Source organism: Prionailurus viverrinus, chromosome A1, assembly GCF_022837055.1.
Source record: "Prionailurus viverrinus isolate Anna chromosome A1, UM_Priviv_1.0, whole genome shotgun sequence".
NCBI lineage: Eukaryota > Metazoa > Chordata > Mammalia > Carnivora > Felidae > Prionailurus > Prionailurus viverrinus.
In genome coordinates this window covers 17619763-17625762 of record NC_062561.1, presented here as the reverse complement: position 1 = coordinate 17625762, position 6000 = coordinate 17619763, and positions in this window count along the sequence as shown.

Sequence of the window (6000 nt, the reverse complement as noted above, 5' to 3'; positions counted from 1 at the left end):
TTCCGAGTTTGGCTTTTTTAGGTCCCACATATGAGTGATATCAGACAGGATTTGTCTTTGTCTGGTTTATTTCACGTTTGATGCTGCGCTCTTGAGTCCGAAGGCAGTCTGGAGGGAGAGTCTTCCTTCTGGAGAAGGAGTCTCTTCCTTCTGGAGAGCCATTAAGAGTTTTCTCTTAAAACTTTCAGCTGATTGCATGACCCCCATTCACATTATGGAGAGAAATCTTCTTTACTCATGCTCAACTGATTTAAATTTTGATCACATCTAAAAGATACCTTCATAGCAACATCTAGACTGTTGTTCGACCAAACAACTAGGTACCTCAGCCTAGCCAATTTGACACATAAAATCAACCACCCCAGGGGCAAAATGTCTCTAGGGGAAAACAATAACCCCAGTTAAAATTGAACTGGGGTTTTTAAAATCCAAGACCAACGTGTTTGTGGACTGGTGGAAAAAATTTGGTTTGATAACCAGATAATACGTGTTCTGGTGCCGTTTTAGTTACTCTCTGGCTATGTGACTTTGGGCAGGCACTTGACATCTCTCAACCTTGTGTCTGTGATACATAAAAGCAATAGGCTGGACTATGGGCATTAGTTAATTCATTTTTTTTTTTAATGGATTCAACAAAAACTTAATGAGTTTCTAAGATAGGCCCACCTGGGTCTATGCTAGTATTAAAAGTTTTCTAGAGGTTTGCATTATAGAGACAGCTTAGTGAATTATTACCAAGTTCGATTTTAAGAAGTAGAACAACAGTTTTATAGCTGATCTGTTTTTGCTTTGCTTTTTTTTTTGTTTTAATTTTTCTTCCAGTATGAGGAGCTTCTATTCCAAGACCTTTCTGCATAAAAAGCTGGAGGCTAGGATTTAAAATATTGATTTTTGCTGAGTATAGCTCTTGCTTGAATGTGATGGGTTCTTTGGTTAATGTCTAATTAATGACAAGGCAGAGCTATATGGTTTAACGAAAAATATCATTTAAATAATAAAAACATAAGTGGCTTCCTGGCCTTTAATCATCACTCTCAGAAAAGAAACATATTTTATAGCTATTTAAAACCACAAAAAGGCTAATCAGACCTTTTAAAATATAGTGCATTCAACAATGTATTAAATGTATTATATTTAAACATATTGAATAAAATAAGGACTAAGCCTCTGAAATAAAACCAAGTTTCGTTGACATGAGTCTGCTCTCCTCTTCCACCCAGCTCTCCTGTCAGAGGACCGGAGAGGACTCGAGGGGCAGGGAGACTGAAAGGTGGGAAGAAGAAATGGCAGCCACCCCATCTCCGGAAGTAGGGAGAGAAGGATGCGTCCCTGTGTCCCGAGTACTCTCCATGTCCAATATCCTCAGATACGGCCTATGAAATGGATGCCAGCTAACAAAAACTTCCTGGAATCATGGCTTGCTGTCCTGGGATTCTCAGACATTTCAGAACCTAGAAAATTCTCATCTACATTGAAAACCACCACCTGGAGTGCCAAGCTGCAGCCAGTGGATTCAAATCTCCGTCTGGACCCCTGGGGCTTTGGGGTAGTCATTTTGATAAATTCTTAAAGTGATGTCTGTGTGTTTTACATGACTGAACTTCCAGACTCCACGTATGGAGCCATGGTGGAAGGGTTACAATGGCACACAGCAAGAGCCCATTAAATAGTATATTATATTTAAAGCTTGAACTGATTTAAGAAGTCACATCCATTCTCCCATGTTAATCCTTAAATTTGTCTTAACATTCCTTTCCATCCAGGGCAAGATCTCACTTGACATAAATCTCTTAGATCTGGAAGGAGAGGTAAGGAAGGAGTGTTTCTAAATTCCTTAAGTGTCAAGCTCTGCTGTTCAGAAGTGAAATCAGGATTTGAATTCCTTTTTTTCAAGACGTTCGGTGATTTAATTATATACAATATGCAGCCTTTGGGATAAGCAAATACTCCAGGCCTCAGCACTGAGAAGACATTGCAAGGTCGTAGTTCTTTTCATTGCCCAAGTTATCACAGCCAGAAATTACGTCCCTTCAAAATTTCCCCTCAGAATTTCTGAGCGTTCCCAGGCAGCCGTTGCGGGGGTGATCAGGGTTGGGCCCCGCACCCTGTTCTTCTCTGTCCTCTTGGTCAAGCCCCTCACTCTTGCTTTCATGGCCACAACACTCAAGATGCATGCTGCTTCTCACACTGTTGTCACCAGCCAGCAAGAATACTGTTAGACCCTGGCCTTCAGAGGAAGGGGACCTCTCTTTTGCCTAGTGTCCAAAACATGAGGCAAATCAGTTCCTAATTTCCCATAGCCTAGCTGAAGCACAAGTTAGATTTTACTTGGTAGGTGCTCAAGTGAAGGAAGAAATGCTCGAGGATGAAAAACTATCAAAGAAGAAAACGAAACAAAACAAAAAACATAGGCAATTTTCACTTGTACTAAAAGTGTCTCCCTTTAGATCCCACAGGCCCAAACAAACTTCAGGGTCTCCATCGGCCTGTCTTCAATACGCAGGGCTCTGTTCCCACCTGCTCCCCACTTTCTGCCCAGCCCATCTCATCACTGGCTGAAGTACCCCTATGTTTCAGAATCTATAGCAACCCCACCCCCACCCCCGCCATCTTGGCTGTGGAGAGAAGAGGCCATGATTTTCCTCACCTTCATGGAAAGCCTGCTCCTCACGATTGCCCTCCTGTAATGGAGGCAGTAGGAATATCTTATTTTTGTTTGTTTTTTAGGTGTATTTACTTGTAGATATACTTCCATTTTTTAAATTATTATTGCAGAATAAACCCCACCCAGGTTTAGTTCTGTGAACGTCATGTAGGTCCCACCTATGTACTTTTCCAGAGCCTATGTTAATCTTAAACAAACAAACAAAGAAACAAACCAGTCAATAGTCCACTTGGGATTACTTCGTTCTTTTTCTCTACCAGGACATAAAAAAAAAAATCTCTGCATGTCTTTATTCTCTCCTTCTATTGTGTCTTCATATTCTTGCAAACAAATGGTCATTGGAGAATACATAGAACTCTAAATAACCTAAGGAATTTTAATCCCCCACCTAAGGAAATTATTTCGTTCTGTTAAAACATGTATCTTGATTAGGTCATTAAAAATAGCTCCTAACTTCTTAGCTTGGAGGTTCACCATTGTTCACCTTCTTGCATTTTGGTCTTTCTCTAAAATGATAAGTAGGCACTTAAGTTTCCTTTTCTCCATCTCAGAACAAATGGAGAGTTTTTCTTAAAGGTAAATTCACCACTTAAGAAATACAAGCAGCTCAAAACTTTGAACATAAACATTTTCCAGATTAAAAAAAAGTATCCTAACAATGCCCTTTCTAAGCATTCATCTGAGAGAAATGAAAACAGATGTCCACACAGAGATTTATACAAACAGGTTCATAGAAGTTTTTTGGTAATAATTCGTAACTAGAAACAACCAATCAGATGGTTGATGGATAAACAAATTACAATTAATAAATACAACTGAACACTTCTCAGCAATGAAAAAGAACAAACTACTATTTTTACCCAGTGGTATGGATGAATCTTAAAAGCATCATGTTTAGAGAAAGAGGCCAGACTCTTTCAAAAGGCTACACCCAGAATTTATGTGACATTTTGAAAATTAGGAACAGAACATTAATCAGTGGTTGCCAGGGCTGGGTATCAGGAGAAACGATTAGCTGTTAAGGGCATTAAAGAACTTTTAGCAGTGATGAAAATATTCTGTATCTTGACAGTGGTGATGGCTAAACTCATTGACCTTAAAAAGTTCACTTAAAAAGTGAATTTTCCTGAAGGCAAATAGCTCATTAAACCTGACTTTAAAAAACTACTTACTGGGGCACCTGGGTGGCTCAGTCAGTTAGGCATCTGACTTTGGCTCAGGTCATGATCTCCGGGTTTGTGGGTTTGAGCCCCGTATTGGGCTCTGTGCTGACATCTCAGAGCCTGGAGCCTGCTTCAGATTCTGTGTCTCCCTCTCTCTCATCACCTCCCCTGCTCATGCTCTGTCTCTTTCTCTCAAAATAAATAGGCATTAAAAAAAATTTTTTTTAAATGAAGAAATGGCTTGAAGAAGTCAAGCAACTTACTCAAGTTAAGTGGCCAGCTGGGAAGTGAACCCACATTTGCTGAGTTTCTGCCCAGCACTAATACCATTCTCCCACACTGCACATATCAGTAGAGATAATTTTTTTTTATTTAATGATTTTTTTTGCATGCGAAAATAATCATCTTTTATAAGGATTTAAACAAAGAGAAGTTAAAAATTAAAAAAAGAAAAAGCTCCAAATGTTCCTGTTCCACAATAATCATTAACATTAGATGAACACTATTCTGGACATTTTTCTATGCATATATTCAGAGAGAAGTATAGATGTACCAATTCTTCCTATTGAGCAGTGTTGTACCAGGAAACATTCTAGGCCCTGAGGATATAGAGCTCAAGACAAAATCTTTCCTTTTGTGGAGCTTGTTCCAAAAAGGGAGAAAAAAAAGTACTAGTTCAAAAAAAAGTGTAGAATAGGGACACCTGGGTGCCTCGGGCAGTTAAGTGTCTGACTCTTGACTTTGGATTAGGTTATGATCTCACAGTTCATGAGATTGAGCCCCCATTGGGCTCTGTACTGACAGTGCGGAGCCTGCTTGGGATTCTCTCTCTCACTCACTCTGCCCCTCCCCTGCTCACACATGCCCCCCCTCAAAATAAGTAAATAAACTTTAAAACAAGACTACAGAATAGAATTTCAGTTAGGAAAATATCTATGAAGAAAAATGAAAATTGCTAAGAGAACGGAGAGCGACGGTGAGAGAAATTTTAGATTTATTGATCAGTAAAAGTTTCTCTGTGGAAGTTTTTTCTTTTGAGCAGAAGCCTGAGTGAATCGGCCTGCTAAGTTCCTGTGGATGGGTCTGCTGCAAATCTGATCTGTCTTCCCTTGTAGGTAAGGGACTTTTTTTCCCTTGCTGCTTTCATGATTCTCTCCTTGCCTGAGTATTTTGTGAATTTGACTATTGCTATGCCTTGTTGATGGTCGTTTTTTGTTGAATCTAATGGGGGTCCTCTGTGCTTCCTGGATTTTGATGTCTGTGTCTTTCCCCAGGTTAGGAAAGTTTTCTGCTATGATTTGTTCACATAACCCTTCTACCCCTCTTTCTCTCTCTTCCTCCTCTGGGACCCCTATGATTCTGATGTTGTTCCTTTTTCATGAGTCACTGATTTCTCTAATTCTATTTTTTTTTAATTTTTTAAACGTTTATTTATTTTTGAGACAAAGAGAGAGAGAGAAAGAGAGCGTGAATGGGGGAGGAGCAGAGCGAGAGGGAGACACAGAATCCAAAGCAGGGTCCAGGCTCTGAGCTGTCAGCACAGAGCCCGACGTGGAGCTCGAACCCACAAATTGTGAGATTGTGACCGGAGCCGAAGTTGGAGGCTTAGCCGACCGAGCCACCCAAGCGCCCCTGATTTCTCTAATTCTTAAATCGAGCTCTTTTCCCTTCATCTCCCTCTTTTTTTCTGCTTCATTATTCTCTATAAGTTTGTCCTCTCTACATATATCACTGATTCTCGGTTCTGCCTCGTCCCTCCTTGTCACTGCTGCATCCATCCGTGATTGCAGCTCAGTTATAGCATTTTTCATTTCATTCTGGCTATTTTTTACTTCTTTTATCTCTGCAGAAAAGGATTCTAATCTATTTTCGACTCCAGCTAGTATTCTTATTATCGTGATCCTAAATTCTGGTTCGGACATCTTGCTGGTGTCTGTGTGGGTGAAATCCCTGACTGTCGTTTCTTTGTGCTCTTTCCGTTGGGGTGAATTTCTTCGTTTTGTCATTTTGAAGGGAGAAAAGGAATTAATGAGGTAGAAAAATTGAAATTAAAAAAAATTAAAGTTAAAAACACACACACACAAATCGAATAAATGATGCTAGATCCTAGGTGTGTTTTGGTCTGGGTGTTGAAAGTGGTTTGACAGATTAGAGAAAAAAAATGGGTGGGGA